We start from the raw sequence: 19565 nt of genomic DNA, 5'->3' as shown, positions 1-19565 counted from the left end.
CTGTCCCCTGTATTTGTTAACCCCTTGTACATGTGTTTCCACACAGGTATTTGGCACAATAGTTATTCAGTAAGCACAGCACAGAGGAGCCAAAGTGATTTCAATAGCATGCAGCTTGGAAGTCAAGCGGTGCTTTGAAAGACTTAGGCCTTCTATAGGTGGGTTACATTACTCAGTACAAATTGAGAACATGAAATTTTTCAGGGAAATAACAATCGCAAACGGCACTGATAAAGGGAAGTACAAAATCCCAAATGAAAGTTAATTTTAAAATTCACTAACAGCTAAAAAAAATCTGTGCTGATTCTAAATTTACTTAAGTGATAGCTTTAATTATTTAAATTTTTTTTAATTTTTGTCTTACCAATTTACCCAAGTTTGCTTTAAGTGAACCTGACACACTTTAGAAATTCCTGTTGTTTCTTTGGTTTCACTCAATAAATCAATATATTTTTGTACCACTCTGTTTCTCAATCTCTTTTACCCCATCATATAACCTTAAAGTTCTCTGTTTTCTGTGAGACCCTAGGAAGACAAATGATCCACGCACACAGAAACACAAGTCAGATATAGTTTAAAGTGAGCAGGACATGGTGGACTCTGATGAGTCTCTTGTCAGCTCTTAAGAAGGTTCAACCTAGCAAATATAAATAAATAACTGAACATATATATATATATATATATATATATTTATATGTATATGTGTGTGTGTGTGTGTGTGTGTATAAAAGTTGAACCTCTCCAAACAGTAGTGCATATTGAGAGAAGGAAGAAAATAGGAACAGAGAAACTAACTGAAAAAGATCAGAGAATGAGCAGAGTGTAAGTGAAGGGGGGCAGGAAGAGAAATAATGTTCACTGAGCTTAATATGGACATTTTCTCCTTACATTCTCACAAAAATTTTTTGATTTCATGTAATTTTGATTCTGTTACTGACACATACCATGCACATATTTTGTTCTGTTACCAACCAGATGTAAGAGATGTAAAGTAAGTGCTAAATACAAAAGTGGTCATCCCTTAGTTGCTGCTGTTATCATTTGTGTTTAGAAGTTTAGGCTTAGTTATATCAACTGTCTCAAATCATTCCTGTTTTACAGGTAAACTTGACAGGTTACAGAATTTCTGTCACAAGAGTTTGAATCTCTAAGAGTAAAAAACTTGAAAGAAAATTGACCTGCCTAGTAGTATCTTCCGCGTAGTGAATGTTTTTAATCCTTTCTCTTTGTCACCTTAACAATCTTTCCAGCTTTGCATTTTAAAAGATGTGATGGGGAAGTTATCAGCTGGTGGTTTTAGGTATGCTAAAGTAACCAAATGATTTTTGTTTATTTTCTATTCTCAAGGAAATAACGTGGGCATTTCCATTTTTGTTTCAGTTTTTACAGTATACCTGTTGCCTCCATAGCTTATTTAGTTTAGATAAATGGCTGCTGTTTAATATTTCTCAAAGTGTATCTTGCGGTATACCACCAGAAGTGTCCTGTGAGTTTCCTGCCCTCCATTCCTTTCTGTGCTTTGATCTTTGCTTTTTCTCATCTCCCCTCCCAAAAAGATCCATGGCTTGGAAAGAGCAGAAAATCCAATATGGTTATTACTTAGAATGGATTAAGTAGGTATTTTTTCCCCTTGAAAACTTAACCACTTTTAACTGTGGAGATACTAATGGACAAGTTTGACTTATTTTAAAGTAATATGGCTGAACTATGGCAACTGTCAACTACTGCCCAGTGTGTTCTAAACATCTGTGACATTTGTAATCATTTTTTCTCTCCAGATCTCAGTTGGACGAACCTATTCCACTGTGTGAGGCAAAAATTTCCAAGGAAGTTGTTCAGAAAAATCAAGGAAGAAAAATCAAGTTGTTCAATTTTAATCTTCTTTCTCAAACCTCAGCTGGATAAACCATCCCAGTATTTGAAGCCAGAGTTTTCCTTGGAAATTGGAAAAAATCAAGGAAGATAAAAAGCAAGTTGTTCAGTTTTTAAGCATGTTTTCTGACTTACAAAATGTTCAGTTATTTGACATACTTGAAAAATGTTTTCCAGATTACTGTGCAAATGAGCAAGATAATTCTGTAACATTTGAAGGGGTATTCTGAAAGTCATTTTTAGTAAACTTTTTCTACACGTTTGCCTCTCTTCCCATGAGGAAAACTGCTTTCAGCAAAATCCACACCATTCTATTGATAAATCTGTTACAGGCCTTGGTACACCGTCAAAATAATGTTCTTAGTTACGTGTCAATTCCATTTTGAACATCTTAACGAGTCTTTGCTGTCAGAATTTAAGCATTTTAATTTATTTTCGGGTTCCAAAGTACCTAACTCATACACACTTCAATTTATCCATTTACTTCGAGTTTCTTCAGAAACAAAGGACCACAGGAACTTGTCCTGTGGGAACTGCAGAGCATTTGCGTGAAGGGCTGGGACTTCCTGGCAATGGGAAAGGGGGACTGAGCTTGAAGGGTGCTATCTTCTGAGTTCTGTCTTGGGGAAGGCGGGGTTGGGGTCGGCTCTGGCGCTGTCACCACCTCTAGACGTCACCACTGCTCCCCGAAAGCTCTATCTAAGCAGCAGTCCAGCACCGAGGCTCGAGTCCAGACGCTGTACCCGCAGTGATGACATCCCTACTGCAGGCCTAGCAGCGTTCAGCCATTTCGATGCCCAACGGGGTAGTGCACACCCGCCCGGGCCAAGTGCTGCCCACAGCCGCCTCATCTCACCACAGGATCCGGGACCAGAGCTGGAGGAGCGCCAGGACCGCCCCGCCCGGAGGAACGCAGCCGGGGGCGGGACCTCCGGTCCGCGTGCCCGTCACGCACGCCGCGCGGGGGCGGGGCCCTGGCGCGCGCGGGAAGTACTGCGGGGCCGGCGGTCGGCCTCAGCCGCTTCGCGTCCCGGCCCTTTCTGGTAGCCGGCTATTCCCCCACCTACATAAAGCCGCCGGAAACAGTGTGGCTCCCATGGAAAAGGTCCGGGAGCCAAGAAGCTGCCGCCTCCCGGTCTCCCGAGCTGCGGAGCCCAGGCCTCGCCGCGCCGCCCTGGCGGCCGTGCTGCCCCTCAGGCCCCTCCCGGCCGCCGGCGGCAGAGGGGGCGGTCCGACGCGGCCCGCAGGAACTCCTTCGCCCGCCTGGACAAGCGGCTGCGTGTTGTCATGGACGCCCGGGACGGGCTGCCCCGCGGCCAGCAGGCGGCGCCGGGCTCGGTGAGTGTCTTGGTGCCTGCTGGGCGAAGGGCTTTCGTCCTTCATGGTGGGGCCAGCTGCGAGTTAGGGATGGAAAGTTCTGGGGTTCGGGGCAGGGAAATGGGCGTGAAGTGTTCCTGTCGCTGCGGCCTGAGGGAGCCCCGAGCCCTGGGGACGGCTGCTCCTGAAAGGCGGGGTTTGCGGAGGCTGCCCGTCTGCGGATGTGCTGCCGCTGTGCGCCGCCTCAGCTCGGGTAGACGTGACTGCAGGTCTGCGCGGACGTCCCTCGGGGAAGGCATCCCGAGGGCAGTGTGGATGGACAAAGCCCCGACCGCCTTCCCACCGTGCTTCTCGCGCAAAGCTCCCGGGAGTGGAGGAGTGTTGAGGATAAATCTGTTCAGACTTCAGGAGCATTTTTCTTGCCTTTTGGGTCTTTCGACTTAAGGTTTGTATGGTCAGTTACTAAATGAGCAAAACTGATCTTTTTCCCACTTAGTTTTAGTATTAAAGTTAAGACCCAAAGTGAAAAACTGCTAGGATTGATTTGGGTGTGTGTACATTTGTGTGCACTGGCATTTACTGAGAAGGTAGTTTGCCAGCTGAGCCTGTCTACACATTTAAAGCAAACTTCAGCATCATTTACGTTTTAAAAGACAATTTTCTTAACCTGTTTTTAGATACTAATCAAGAAAATGATTTGCCATGGGAAGAGACGTCATCTGAAAGAAGAAGTTATTGAACTACCCCAGGTAATACTTTTTAAATATCATTAGCATGTGTATTCGTATGCTTCTCAGAAGCATTCTGCTTGAAAAATAGTTTTGCTGAGAAGCTTGAAAGTGATTATCTTTACCAGAGTTGAATAGATGGCATCAGCCAAAATAAAGGACTTGGTGTGTTACAGTAAAAATTGCTGTAATGGTCACCAGCAGGAAAGTAGGCATAGTAGGTGAGAGTTGTTGGTTGTCCTTTACCCTCATCAGTTTTTTTAAACACACTTCTTTTTTGAGCTCATCACTCAGAGGAACCCCTCCATACTAAGGTACTTCTTCAACTTGATCCTTTATTAAATCTTCAAAACAAATCCTCCAGTTACCTCCACAAGTTATGGCATAGCACCGAACCTTGCTGTCCACTTCCCCAGCAGCACCCACAAGTACTTATGTTGGGATCATTTGGTAAATGTATGATTGTTCCTAATGGGTGCAGGCTGTCAAAATGCCACAAGACTCAATCTCTCCTCTTTGCCTAAGACTACTTTACCTAAAAGAATTCTTTTTTTTTTTTTTTTTTTTTTTTGCGTGCTGGGAGGAACCCCGGGCCTTGTGCTCGCAAGGCAAGCTCTTTACCAACTGAGCTATCTCCCCAGCCTGAGAATTCTTGTAAGGTGAATAATATTGACTTGAAAAGACAGCAAAATGGGTTAATGGCAGATTTTTGAGATCAGAAAATGTTTCTTAAAAATGGCCTTTAAGGGTCCCTAAAGTTACCTGCAGGAAGAGCAGCTTAGCCCAAGTTCCAGTTTCAAAGACTTTAGGTACTTTTTCCGACATTGGATCAGGTACAGGAGAGGCAGGACCAGTCCCAGCAGTGAAAGGGGCCCCACTGTGAGAGACCATTGACCCAAGAAGAAACTCTCAGGGAAGCCAAGAGCACAGAAGAGCTCAACTTGCGTTCACTGGAGACACATGAGCGACTTGAGGCTGACAAAAAAGCAGGTTCACGAGAACGGAAGTGCCTGGGCCCATGATCACCTCTCATTCAATGACAGTGCCGCTTGTTGGGGAGCTGGGCCCCGAGGAAGAGAATGTGGAGGTAGAAGGACTTGATCCTGCTCCCATGGCTTCTGCATTGACTCCCCATGCTGGGGCTGCACCTGTGGTACCACCTGCTCATTGCTCACATGCCTTCTTCACATTTAGTGATGATGCGACATTTGAGGAATAGTTCCCCCAAGGTCAACCCCCAAAAGTCAGTGTTCGGGAGATCCGCCCAGTGACCCATCCTCCAGCTCGATATCGTGACCATGCTACAGACATACTCTGTGCCACTGCTTGAAACTTCAAGACCATCCGTGAGGCCTATAGAAGCACATCGCTGCCCATGGACAGCGTCCTACTGCTCAGTCCTGGGCCTTGGCCCCCCACCTCCTGAGCCCCTCCCTGACTCTGGGCCGCGAGCCTTATGCCAGAAAATTGTCATCAAAGGAAGAGATGTTTAGTCCTTAGAACTCTCTGTCCTGCCGGGACATGGGCTCTTGACCTTCCCTCTCTACTTCTCCCCCTTATCTGATCTTTGCCTGCTCCTCTTGTGTGTCTTCCCCCTTCTTTGCCCCTGGTTCTTACTTGTTTTGTTAGGTTTTTTTTAATCTAATAAAATGGAAAGATCCTTAAAAAAAAAGAAGAGTCTAAAGAATTATAAAGGAATTTACTAGTTTAGGGATAGGATAGGGACCTTGCACCTTTTGCTTAGCTCTTTTAATTTTATTAAATGATGTTACTGCTCTAATAGTTCTACTAGAGGTCATTGTTAATGATACTTAATTTGAAGACCATATAGATACTTCATAGATAATTTCAAGACCATATAGATACTTCTGCCTCCTTTTCTCTGCCCTTGAAAGATCATTACAATTAGGAAGACAATATATTATTATTAAACTACAATAGTAATGGTTTAAGGAGCTTTGTGCTCTTTACTAGTTACGACCTCATTTGACCCTCAGAATAATGTTATGATGTCAGAAACATTCACTGGAAAGAGCCTTACAGAGGTTACTTGCCAAAGGCACCATGTGTTGGGCTGAGATGAATTCTACAAACATCTAAGCTATTTCTGTTTAAGTGGTGTGGTTTTGTTGTCAAAACTGAGACAGAATTGAATAGGCCTACCAAATCTAGATATTGTTATTATCTAGGTGAGCACGTCATTTAATGACTAAGCATCTCTCCTTTTGCTCCACTCTTCCTGTTTCTCTTCCCCAGCCAGGGGCTCAGCTCACCTCCTGTCACCTTTCCTTTTCATCTTTGGGATAGGGACTGAACTATTATAATCTCACCAGGTATCTACTAGAATTTCAATTGGCTCGTTTAATGTTACGTTCACTTAGTCTATGAACTTTAAATTTTTTAAAAAGTGAAACAATATGTCATATAATAATTGTTAATAATTCATGATTTTTAATATGAAAACTCAAACTGGATATTATAAAATGAATATTTCAAAGCCAGTTTTTTTTTTTTTTACTATTTTGTATATAATTTATGAATCAAGCTAAAATTTTAGAATTCAAACTTGTGAAATGTTTCAGTCTCAATACTCATTATTACAGAAGTAGAACTGTTAAATGCTGGGTCATGTTAGTCTTTTACTATAAATTAATGAATCTCTGGAACATTGACTGCCATAGGCCTTTGCCTCAGGTTTCTTTTTCCAACTTGTCCATTGACTAGATTTATAAAAGAATAACCTATTACATTTTGTTTTATGAAAGTGACAATAGAAAATGACTAGAAATCCCAAGTGTGTGTTTTATTGGTTTTTCAAAAATTTTATTTTTGGAATTTGTTTTGCACTATACCAAGAGATGGTAACAAGCTACTTGTATACTAAATAATTAGATGAAATTAGCATTACCACAGGAGTGTTCCACCTGGTGATCAAGTGAAAAGCATCCTATTATTACAGAATATCTTTAAAAATTGAAATAACTTCCCAGTAAGAAGATTACAGGTTATTAGGAATTTTTGCAGGTTTATTAGGATATTCTTCCTTATTGATCAAATGGCTTACTACTTTTGGATTTGAGGATTTTCTACCTGATTTGCTTTTTTAACTGGAAATAAGGCAAAGCAAGTCTTATGCTGAATCCCATAGCATCTTATTCACTCAAGGACATTGATCCTGAAATGACCTTGTTTCTCCTGTGCCAGTGTTCCCTTCAGTAACACAATGTGCTGTATGTTGTTAAATCCAGTGGTTAGTTCTCAAGCCTTCATATACCTCAAGAGAGTAAATGCCCGCTCTTCTTTTAGCTTCTAGGACACCATACTTGCTTGGTTTCCCCAAAGCTACTCCTTTTCAGTTCCTCTTACTTGTTTTGTCCTCTCCCTTTACTAAATATCAAAATGCCAGCGCTCAGTCCTTGGATATCTTTCCTTCTCCCTTCACATGTCTCCCCTTATTGATTATATCAACTTTCTTGATTTTAATTTTCATCCATCTGCCAGTGGTTTCTTCATAGTATTTCCAGCTGGAACTCTGGGCTTATTGACCTTTCAATTTGGATGGCTAATAGACATTGCAAACTTAAACTGTTCCCAACCAAGCCTCTTGTATCACTCTCTCCTCCAAACCTACATACTCTTTGTGAAACCTCTGTTATTTCATACAGTAGTAAGTCCTCCTTCTAAAGGCTCAGGCTGAAACCTTGGAGTTCCCCTTGACTCCTCTTTTTCTGAATCCCCCATTCAAATTTTTAGAACATTCATATGTTTGATTTTCAAAATACAGCCAAAATTTGACTATTTTTGGCTATTTTCCCTGCTACAACCTGGATCCAGTCAACATCATCACTACTTGGACTATCACAATCTTTCCCTCTGGATTTCCGTGTTTCTACCTTTATCAACTTTCAATATGTTTCTATACGAACAGCCATGGTTCTGTTAAAATACAAGTCAGATCATGGTCTTGGCAAAACTCATTTAAACAATAATCAAAATGCATATAGTGGTCTTCAAGGTCTATATGATCTGTTCACCCCTAACGCTCCAGCCTTAGCTTCTCCATCCTTCACTATGCTAAGTCACACCAGCTTCCTCAATATTTCTTGATATGACAGGCATGCACCTGCCTTAAAGTAGAGGTTAGAACCCAGAGTCTCTCAGATTCCAAATCCAGGTCTTCAATCCAAATAACCTAATAGAGACTCTGGAAATCCCAATCAGAATATTCTCATACAAACCTAGTACCTTAAACATATACTAGTTTTTAAGTGCCCTAATCAACACTAGTTTTTAAATGTTCTACTAATAGGAATTGTAAACATGGTACTTAATTTTTTAGGCGAAATGGGGGGACTTTACATGGATTTAACAGAGGACATTCAAAGCAGATTGGAGACTAAGGAGGTTGGATATAATTAAAAAAAAAAAAAAAAAAAAGGAAGTGATCCCCACTTCCACTGCTGCCCCAGAGGCACCAGCCAGAGCAAAGGGGAGGAATAAGGGAAGTAAACGAACCCACTTTTTTAGGAGACCTGAGGCATGTCTTGGTATGGAGAGATCAGAGATCGAAGACACTGCCTGACTAAACTGAAAGGCATGCTACACAATATTCTTGTGTAGAAAAGAAGCCACATCTCTCCTGGCTGCCCACAAAAGACACAGGAAGGAACAATTCTGCATCCCAGGCATGGGGGCCAGCAGCTAGGGAGCCAAGTTCTATACACCCAAGTTTGACCCAAAATATAGGCCTGGCAATGCCAGAACAATTATGCAAAAGAGAGAACTTAAAGGGATATGAATATGAAAAGAAGAGCTCAAACCATCCCTACTTGATGATGACATGATTCTATATATAGAAACAAACAAACAAACAAAAATTTCACCAAAAAACTTAAAGAACTCATAAATAAATTCAGCAAGGTAGCAGGAAATAAAATTAACAACCATAAATCAATTGTGTTCCTATAAACCAATGGTAAATCAGCTGAAAGAGAAATTAGGAAAATTATCCCATTCACAATAGCATAAAAAAAATAAAACACTTGGAATCAATCTAACAAAAGAGCTGAAAGACCTCTACAATGAAAACTACAGAACACTAAAGAAAGAAATTGAAGAAGACCTTAGAAGATGGAAATATCTCCCATGTTCTAGAATAGGCAGAACAAATACTGCCAAAATGACTATACTATCAAAAGTGCTATACAGATTTTATGCAATTCCTATTAAAATTCCAGTGACATTCTTCATAGAAGTAGGAAAAGCTGTCTTGAAATTCATTTGGAAATACAGAATGCTTAGAATAGCCAAAGCAATCTTTAGCGAGAAAAGTGAAGCAAGATCAAAATACCAAATCTTAAATTTTACTATGAGCTACAGTACAAAAACAGCATGGTATTGGCACCAAAACAGACATGAAGATCAATAGAACAAAATAGAAGACATAGAGACAAACCCACATAAATACAATTATCTCATACTAGACAAAGGTGTCATAACACACATTGGAGAAAAGACAGCCTTTTCAGTAAATGGTGCTGGGAAAACTGGAAATCCATATGTAGCAGAATTAAACTGAATCCCTCACTCCCCCTGCACAAACCTAATCTCAAAGTGAATCAAGGACCTAGGTATCTTAAAAAGAGACCCTGCACCTACTAGAATAAAATATAGGTCCAATTCTCCATCATGTCAGCTTAGGAACTGACTTCTTCAACAAGATTCCTAAAGAGCAAGAAATAAAACCACAAATCAATAAATGGGATGGTATTAAACTAAAAAGCTTCTTCACAGCAAAGGAAACAATCAAGAGTGTGAAGAGAGAGCCTACAGTACTGAAGAAAATCTTCAACACCTGCATCTCAGAGCATAATTCTCCAAGATATATTAAGAACTCAAAAAACTTAACACCAAAACCAAAATAACCCAATCAATAAATGGGTAAATAAACTTAGAACAGACACTTCATAGAAGAAGAAATATGAATTGTCAACAAATATATGAAAAAATGTTCAACATCATTTGCAATTAGAGCAATGCAAATTAAAACTATGCAGAGATTCCATCTCACTCCAGTCATAAAGGCAATTATCAAGAATATAAGTAATGATAAATGTGGATGAGGACGTGGGAAAAAAGGTACACTCATACATTGCTGGTGGGAGTCCAAAAGGTGCGACCACTCTGGAAAGCAGTGTGGAGATTCCTCAGAAAACTTGGAAGGGAACAACCATTTGACCCACTCCTTGGAAATACCCAAAGGACTTAAAATGAGCATACTACAGTGATGTAGTCACATCAATATTCCGAGCAGCTCAATTCACAATAGCTAAGCTATGGAACCAACCTGGGTGCCTGTCAACAGATGAATGGATAAGGAAAATGTGGTTTATGTACACAATGGAATATTGCTCAGCCTTAAAGAAGAATGAAATTATGTCATTTGCAGGCAAATGAATGGAGCTGGAGAATATCATACTAAGCAAAATAAAACAATGCCAAAAAACCAAAGGACAAAAATGAAGAAAATATTTTGAACTGAATGAAATGAAAACACATCAAGATTTGTGGAATGTAATTAGAGAATGCTTGGAAATTTATAGCATAAATTTTATGAGTACTCCAATCTTACTGTATTACTTGAAGTCACTAATTAGTGGATAAATTATCCTTGGTTTCCCCAAATAATTCTTCCTATGGAGTAAATTATAGCTACTGAATAAGCATAATATTTAATTTACAAGATGGTGCTAGAAAGCAATTGATGTGTAGAAATCATATTCTATATTTTGAATTTCTTAATTTTTACATTTAGACTTTTATTAGTTATTATTTTCTAATGCTGCTGAATAGTCAGAATATTGGTTGGTTACTTTCTACACTATTTCATAGAAGTTGAATATGAATTTCAGAAAAACTGTCTTCTAAGTTCATACTATCATCATAAATATCAACAAATGGCACATCAGTAAATGTTTGATCTAACATTAAACAACAACAAAAAAGAATAAAATTATGGCACTGCTTGTAAATGGATGGAACTGGAGACTATCATGCTCAGTGAAATAAGCCAATCCCCCAAAAACAAACGCCAAATGTTCTCTCTGTTATGCAGATGCTGCCACACAAGGGTGGGGTGGGGGAGACCAGAAGTTTATTGGATTAGACAAAAGGGAAAGAGGGGAAGTGAGGGGGGATGGGAATAGCAAAGATACTAAAATGAATAACTTTCCCATGTTCATGTGTGAACACAGGACCAGTAAAACTCCATGTCACATCCAACCACAACAAGTGGATCCTAATTAGAGTAAGTTATATTCCATGTATCTATAATATGTCAAAATGTGTTCTACTGTCATGTATATCTAAAAATAATTTTTAAAATCCACACCCCAAATTATAGAGGCTTACAATGGTGTAGGAATTTTGGGGGCTTTTGTTGTTGCTTAGCACATAATAAAATTGTCCAAGTTATAAAATAAAAATCAGAATATTGGTTCCTTTTTAAGAAAATATCACAAAAAGACCAAGAAGGGGATTTGTGAATGCTAGTAATGTTATATTTCAAGGTGGGTAGTGATTATAAAAGTGTTTCCTTTGTGATAAGTCATTGAGCTAGATACTTAAAATTTATATTTCAACATAAGTCAGTTAATAAAAATTTTAAAAAGCAATATAGCAACTCATACTTTGCAGGTACCATTTTTACCTATTTTATTAACTGATTTATTTCTCATGCTACACTTGTTGGAAAAAAGTAGTGTGTGTGCTAATAAAAGTAGTAGAACTCTTGGTTCTAAAAATTAGTGGATATTTTCAGTTACCAAGCATGGGAATAAATAAAATTTTGAAATATTTTATCAAGTAAATACTTGTTTAAAATATTATTTTAATTCCAAATGAATACATTCTTCTGTGGTCTAGATATTAGTCTATTTCTTCCTTTTTTCTAAGCCATGTAAAATATATATAATTTTAAAAAATGAACTGTGATCATATCTAACATTATTTTGTAACTTATTTTTACACCTAGAATGTATGTTTGAAAACTACTAATTTAAAAAACCCAACATCTATCTTTATTTTTATAAAAGTACTTACTGTTGTAAGTAGAAGTATTAGCTTTTTCTGTATATGGAATTGAACCCAGGGTCACTTATCCACTGAGCCACAACCCCAGTGGGGTTCTTTTTAGTTATACATGACAATAGAACTAATTTTGATATAATTATACAAGGATGTAATACATCATTCTAATTAAGATCCCATTCTCTTTTAATTTTTTTTTTTTTTTTTTTTGCATTTGTAGATGGGCAGAATGTCTTTATTTTATTTGTTTTATTTTTATGTGGTACCAAGGATTGAACCCAGTGCCTCACACATCCTGGGCAAGTGCTCTGCCACTGAGCTACAGCCCCAGTTCAGGACCTCGTTCTTTATGGATTTACATGATGGTGGGATTCACTATGGTGTATTCATATATGTACATAGGAAAATTATTTCAGATTAATTCCACTGTCTTTCCTTTTCTTATGCTCCATCCCTTCCCTTCATTCCCTTTTGTCTAATCTAATAAATATCTATTCTTCTCATTTCCCTCCTTATTGTGGGCTAGCTTCCATAGATCAGTGAAGACATTCAATCTTTGCTAGCCCTATTTTTAGGTTTTATTTTGAGATAGGGTCTCATTAAGTCCTTAGGACCTTGCTAAGTTTATGAGGCCGGCCTCAGGCTTGGAATCCTCGTGCCTTAGCCTCCCAAGTTGCTAAGATTACAGGTGTGCACCACCATACATGGCTAAAAGCATTTACTTTTTATCAAGTAAATACTAACATATTCAAACCAAAAGATTATAGAGTAGAAATTAAATTCCCCTTTATCTCTACATGTTAACAGCCTTTTTATATCCTTCCATAAACTGTATAAGCCAGAGTGAGATTTTGTGTGTTATGGAATTTGAAGTCATACTCTTTTCCCACAAGCTTTTTTTTATCAATATATTTTAGCATATTTACATACTAACACATAAACATTTATATCTTTTTAAAAATGTGAATAATATCTACAGCATTCTTTTTAATAGTTGCCTAATCTCCCAAGATAGGGAAATTTTATAATTTATTTAGTCTTTCTACTAACAGGTGTTTAAATTTTTTTCAGGTTTTTAAAATTACAAAAATGCTATAATAAACATTCCTGTGTGTATGTATGTATGTGTATCTTTATATATTTGAAAGTAATATGTTTTAGGTACTGCTGTGCCAAGGTTATAAATATTTTTAATATTTGAAACAACTCAAAAAATACTTTATTTCTGTGAATAGTCCTTGAGAATTTTATATATCAACAGAGAAAGAAAAATAATTTCATTAGGAATTAAAGTAAGGCACCAAAATGGGAGCCAATGAGTCTTTGAAAGCAGGCAGAATACATTAAATGATGATAATGTGAGACTTTAGTGGAATGAAATACATATGAGAAATAATTTACCACTGCCCCAAGCCTCTAGCCATAGAACCCATTTCATCTTAAGTAATTGTTTAAAATGTTACCATGCGAAGTGAAGTAAAACAGTTCCAAAAAACCAAAGATCAAATGTTTTCTCTGACAGATGGAAGCAAAATCACAATAAGGCCAGTGGAGTGAGAGGAAGAATAGAAGCCCAATAGATTAGACAATGGGGAATGGAGGGAAGGGGGCATAGGAAAAGGAAAGACAGTGGAATTAATCTGACATGGTTTTCTCATGTACATATATAAAAACAACACAGAGAATGCCACCACCATGTACATCCATTAGAATGGGACTCTAAGTAGAACAAGATATACTCCATGCTTGTATAATTATACCAAAATGAATTCTGGTGTCAGGTCAAAGAACCAACAAATTTTAAACATATTATGTCAAATATCAAATGGACAAACAACTTAAATTATAGATTGCATTTATTAATAAGAATTATAACACTATATAATTTAATCATCAATTTATAATGCTAATAGGCAAGTAAAATATTTCTCCTTGATTACTTAAAACAAGAAAATTTCACACCAGAATTAGACCACATTTACTCTGAAAAGCCATCATCCTTGAGTCATGCTATTCTGAGAATTGAGTATTTCTTCTAATGGAGGGTTGTTGATCATTTAAGTCTATACCTACTGCTGATAGTGGTTTTTAGTTTAACACCAGGATATGAAGGCATCTAAATAGAAATGAAGCAGTAGGTTCTCAGCAAATATCTGGACACTAACAGTACCAATTTAAGGCAAACCTCTTTCTTTTTGTGCAAGAGATTAAGGATAGAGAAAAACACAGCAAGCCTAAACCCACGTGCACATGTGCACACCCACACACACAGACATACCCTAGTTTGAGTAGTTCTAAAAAGGCACAGTGTTATGGTTTGATGTGCCCCTAGGTCTCCTGTGTGAGACAATTCAGTAATATTAAGAGGTGAAATGATTAGATTATAAGAGTTGTAAGCTAACTGGTGGATGAATCCATTTGATGGGTTAATAATTTAAATGGATTAATGGGTGGTAACTATAATGAAGAATGGCATGATTGGTGAAAATAGGTCACTGGGGGTGTGCCCTTCAGTATTACATTATCCCTGAATCCTTGAGCTCAGGTTTTCTCTGCTTCCTGTCATGAACTGAGCAACTTTCCTCTGCCACACCTTTCTGCCATGATGTTCTGCTTCACCCAGAGCACAGAGCAAGAATGTACATAACCTGGACTGCCTGACTGCATCTCTGATGCAGTGAGGCAAAACAAACTTTTCCTCCTTTAAGTTGTTCATATCATGTCTTTGGTCACAGCCACAAAAAGCTAACACAAATGGTAAGAAATGCATATAGGAAGATGAAAGAGGAGAAAAATCATAGTCAATAAGAATTTATTTTCCAGGCAAGAGTATCAGCCCACTAGGCCTGAAGTGTTTGGTTAGTGCCAGCAGGTCATAGGGAATAAAGGTTAGTTGAGGCATCAAGAATAGAGGGAATAATTTTTCAGCTCTGGAATAATTTGTCATAAAGCAACCTAAGAGCACAGTAATACTTTCAATTGTATTTTTAATGTTCCTTAATGGTACCACTCTTTTTATATTATCAAGATATCTAGGATACAGGGAAGAGGATTAGAGGTTGACAATTAGAGGAAGGGGATGCTGGATATTAACTTTGAAAAGTAATGGCTTTTTGGTAAAGTCAATTTCATCACTTAGGTACATATTTGATTTCTTTAAACCAGCTCAATCAAGCAATGAAGACTTATTATTCATTTTAAGTTTTCTCTGCAATCAGGATTATGATGTTACAAATTTATTATCACAATAAAGAGTAATATTTGGAAGTCAGATACCCAATATAAATGGTGGAAAAGCTATTTTATATATTTTAACAGTGGGAAAATGCCTTCACAAAGCAAACTATTTTCCTGTGTTGCATTCACTCAAAATTAAATTATTGGACCATTCATACATTCCGACAATGCAGGGTCACTGTAATGCCTAAGTATATCATATGACTTCAGGAATTCAGACATGGCAAGTCTTCCTACTGATGCACTCACAGCATAATTGGAAAGTTAATTACTACATCTAAAAAAATCAGTACTTTTATCTGTATTTGTGAATTCATGTGGAATTATTTGCTGATAATTATACTGTTTCATGTAGAAAAGGATAGAAATGTTTGTTACAGATGTTGGAACCAAAAGCCAAAATCAGTTTGAACAGTTACCAAAAGGGTTAGCTGTTTGGTATGAGACGTCAGTTTCTTGGCTCTAAATGGTCTAAGTGTGAAGAAAAAAAAAAGAAAAACTCACACCGATATTGCCTAAAAGGAAAATAGTCCTGGTGCTGCTCTTAGCTGAACATTGGATTTTCTGCAAATCAGTTCAGTTTCTCTGTCTGAAATTTAATATCCTCTTATCATATCTGTTCTACCTACCTGAAACAATACATTTGAAAACACATTGGAAACATATTTAAAAGTATACTGAGAATGAAAAAGAGTTCTATTATTGAAAGTTCTATTATTATCATTTAGTTTAGTGGCTTATATGAATCGTGCTCATAGTGGTTTCACTGGCAGATTTGTAACAGTTTTTCAGTTCTAAGCCCACTTTCACTTGAATTCTTTACAGTCTGGGTTTTTATGGAGGAGACATCCTGACTTTAGGTGAAGTGAGATGTGAGTTTGGATTTTTAACAGTTTTCTACAGAAGAAAACTGACCTCTCCCAAACATTAGTCCAGTTATTTTAGAAGATAGATGATATTTTTTTGTAATTAGATTCAGTCACCTTAATAGGCAAATAAAGAAGTGTAATATGAAGACACTTCATTAAGAGAGGAGGCTAACTCTCTTGATTTTCTCAAACAGTTGAAAAAAATTGAAAAAAATCAAATGACTTTGTAAAATATATTTGGTCAAGGATACAAGAGCAAAGTTAGGCCGCTATCGGCCGATCAGAGGCTTGCTGATTTGGCAAACAAAAGGAGACAATGAACCACTCTAACAAATGAAGTAACATGGAACATGGCAAAAGAATTAAGGTTACTTTCTTCTTCATCTCTTTTTATCCATGTGGGCAATGTCCCCTCATCCCTGCTCAACTTTCCATTATGACTGACCTTTTCGATGGTGAGCAATGTCTGTCTTGGGTGAGCCAAGAAGCTGAGGCCTCAGCAGAAGTTGTGTGACTGGAAGGAGTGGCTGAGGAAATTGGAGACAGGACTATGATGTTACCCAGACCCTCTCCTTTCCTGAGGTTCTGATGTCCTCCCTGGACTCCATTTACCATTTAAAAATTCACTATTGGAAAAGTGTGAGATGAGTCACAAATGGATATAAGTACTTTGGAGAGCTCAGACTGCATTTCAGTGGATGCTCTGATACATTCACTAAATAAATCTTTAATGTGTTGATGAAGTAGTTTGTATATCAGGGATCTGAGAAAATATAGAACAGAATGATAATGACAGAGGATACTGACATTATTCTGTTTAGAGCTTCACTGTTCATTCAAAGGAAAATAAATAATTTGTTCTGACAAGTATTTCAGGCTCTCAGAATAAGCCAATTCAGAACTTATTTAAAGTACCAATTTTATGGGTCTTTAAAAGTCATACAGAAGGAATAAAGTAATTCTTCCTACCATTTTCTCAGTTTTCAACTTGGGATTTCCCTAGAAATTGTAACCAAACAACAAATCTTAGATTGTCCAACACAGTTTATTCCTCTACTAGTTTGGTCAATAGAAATGGTTTGAAATGCATGCTTATAAATATTATTGTCAATTCACCAATAGCCTGTGATCACTGTAGAGCAGGTGATTTTTTATTAAGACAAAAACTTTTAGTTCCAGGAATTGTGGATGAATAACAGGTCAAATTTAAAACATTCGATTTGAAAGAGGACCAAAAAAAAAAAAAAAAATGTATCACTCATGTACAAGTTTCTAGAATAAGCAAAAGTTGCACATAAGCAGTTATGACTTTTAACATTTTGTTACCCTGAAAGATACATCCTGCTGTACATTTTGTTGGTGGGAATTGTTGAAGAAAAGCACAACCTACTATCAGTCACACAAGTTAAGCAGCATTATTTATGGCATTTTTATTTTATATTCTAGCCCCCCAGCTGAAATACTCTGACGGTACTACTCTATCCTTCGCTCCAGCTCTTTATCTTACGAAACACTCACATCATCTAACGTTCTCTTGTCCTAACCAAAAAGTGTTTTGTAACATAAGCCAGGTGCTGTCTTGTCTGCTGTGAGGTTAGAAGACAGCCAGCCAGGATTTCATTACAAACACCCTTCACACACTAGAGGTAGCTGATAAGTCAGCTCCAGGCCAAGATCTTGAATATTTTCTCTGCTGGGAATATTTCCCAAACCTGGCTGCTCTGACCTGGAAGGAGACCTACCCTGCGTGTGCCTCCAGGAGTGTGGGAATTGTCCACCTCAGAGGGGAGGTCATGTAATGTGAACAACTGCTGCTTGTGAAGGTGATGTGACATCAGCAAGGCTTGAAATGCAACATGGGAATATCAAACCTATTTAAATTGTTCAGGTTAAAATATTCAAATCCAGAGTTAACACTGAGAGAACTAAGAGGAAAAATATGTGTACAGAAATGGTTTAATTCACCTGCATGAATCAATCGTATTTGGTTAAGTGGGTGGAACTAGAAGGAAAGCAGTGAGCTGAGATGAGGGGAGGAAAACAACAAAGAGTGAGAGTCAAGTCAAAGTTCACATGAACTGAAGAGCCTTAGTTTATTTCCTGCAAGATAACGACACAGTGCCAAGCTTAATGTGCCATGCTGCCTCTGGTCTCCTTATGAGGAAGTAGTGAAGGGCCCAATATTTCAGTGTTTTTCAGTGATAATTTCAACTCCGTGGCTCCAGCTCCTAGACAGTAGCACTTTGCTTCAGTGTCTTATCCTTCTTTGGAACTTTTTCCACTTTCCCCTGGTTTTGGTGATTCTTTCTCCTTGGTTTTATTCGGCATGGCTGGGGCCAGCCGCCAAGGCAGGCCCAGGCACTGAGTCCTCCGCTGGCTCTCACTCCCCCTTTTCCAGACTCGCGGGGTGTGGCTGAGGAAATAAGTCACTAGGGGAGTGCCTCTGGGGTTTATATTTTATCCCTGATTCGCGGACCTCTCTCTTTGCTTTCTACCTGTCATGTCCTGACCAGTTTTCCTCCATCACATCCCTCCATCGTGATGTTGTGCCTTACTTCAGGCCTGGAACCATGTAGTCAGTTGACCAAGGACTGAACCTCGGAAACTGTGAGCTAAATCAACTTTCTTCTAAATTGTTCTTGTCAGGTCTATTGGTCACAGTGATACAAAGCTGACTATAACAGAATTTATGATAAATTAATAAATTATATGAAGTGATTATTTTAGAAAATTCCTTACAAATCAATGTAATGAGGCTATTATATGGATACTAATTTTACTTTTTTAGATTTAGGATCAATTTCAAAATTAAAAATATTAAACAGGGCAAAAAGACCTATGATTGGGTATATACCTATTTTATAGGCAAAGAAAAGGCATAGTGTAGCATCAAGGAACTTACAAGGCAGGTTGAGATATAAGACATATTTGTATGAGATACCTAAAGCAAACAGATCAATATAAGTTACATGTCATTTGATACCAGAAAAAAAAAAAATCACTGTGATCTGCAATTCATCTGATAAAGCTTTCTGGATAAGTACTGATCTAGGTCTTGAAAATATAGGAATTCAATAAAACCCAAGTAGTAAGGAGATTTGTAATAGATTTTGATGTAAGAAGGTACTATTACAAAATGGGAAAACATAATACTTTTGAAAGGGAAAAACTCTTGGTATTTAAGATGTAGTTAGAAAGTATCAGGGAATAGTCTGGTTTGGAAGAGGAGGATGAGGAAGAAGTTTCCTCAGGAAGTTGTCAACTATCCATGTGTGAAGACAGCAGCTTAAGTATGGGTATAGTGCTGAATCTAAATAAACTTCATAAGAAGTATCAGTATAACATCAGATACTGACTCTTACGACAGCTCAAAAGGGAAACTGGTCAATAGACAATTCTCAAGAGCATTTAATAGACTACATAAGGAAAGGAAATATTAATAAATGTAAGGAGT

General features: G+C 37.9%; 1 pseudogene; it reads left to right on the top strand.

Annotated features, from left to right (window-relative positions):
* The first annotated feature begins 3881 nt into the window (after window positions 1–3881).
* On the top strand, window positions 3882–5410 carry LOC124961326 (vacuolar protein sorting-associated protein 72 homolog; annotated as a pseudogene).
* Window positions 5411–19565: the final 14155 nt, after the last annotated feature.

The sequence above is a fragment of the Sciurus carolinensis genome, chromosome 12 (assembly GCF_902686445.1).
Source record: "Sciurus carolinensis chromosome 12, mSciCar1.2, whole genome shotgun sequence".
Lineage (NCBI taxonomy): Eukaryota > Metazoa > Chordata > Mammalia > Rodentia > Sciuridae > Sciurus > Sciurus carolinensis.
This window is presented reverse-complemented; position numbering and strand designations above follow the sequence as displayed.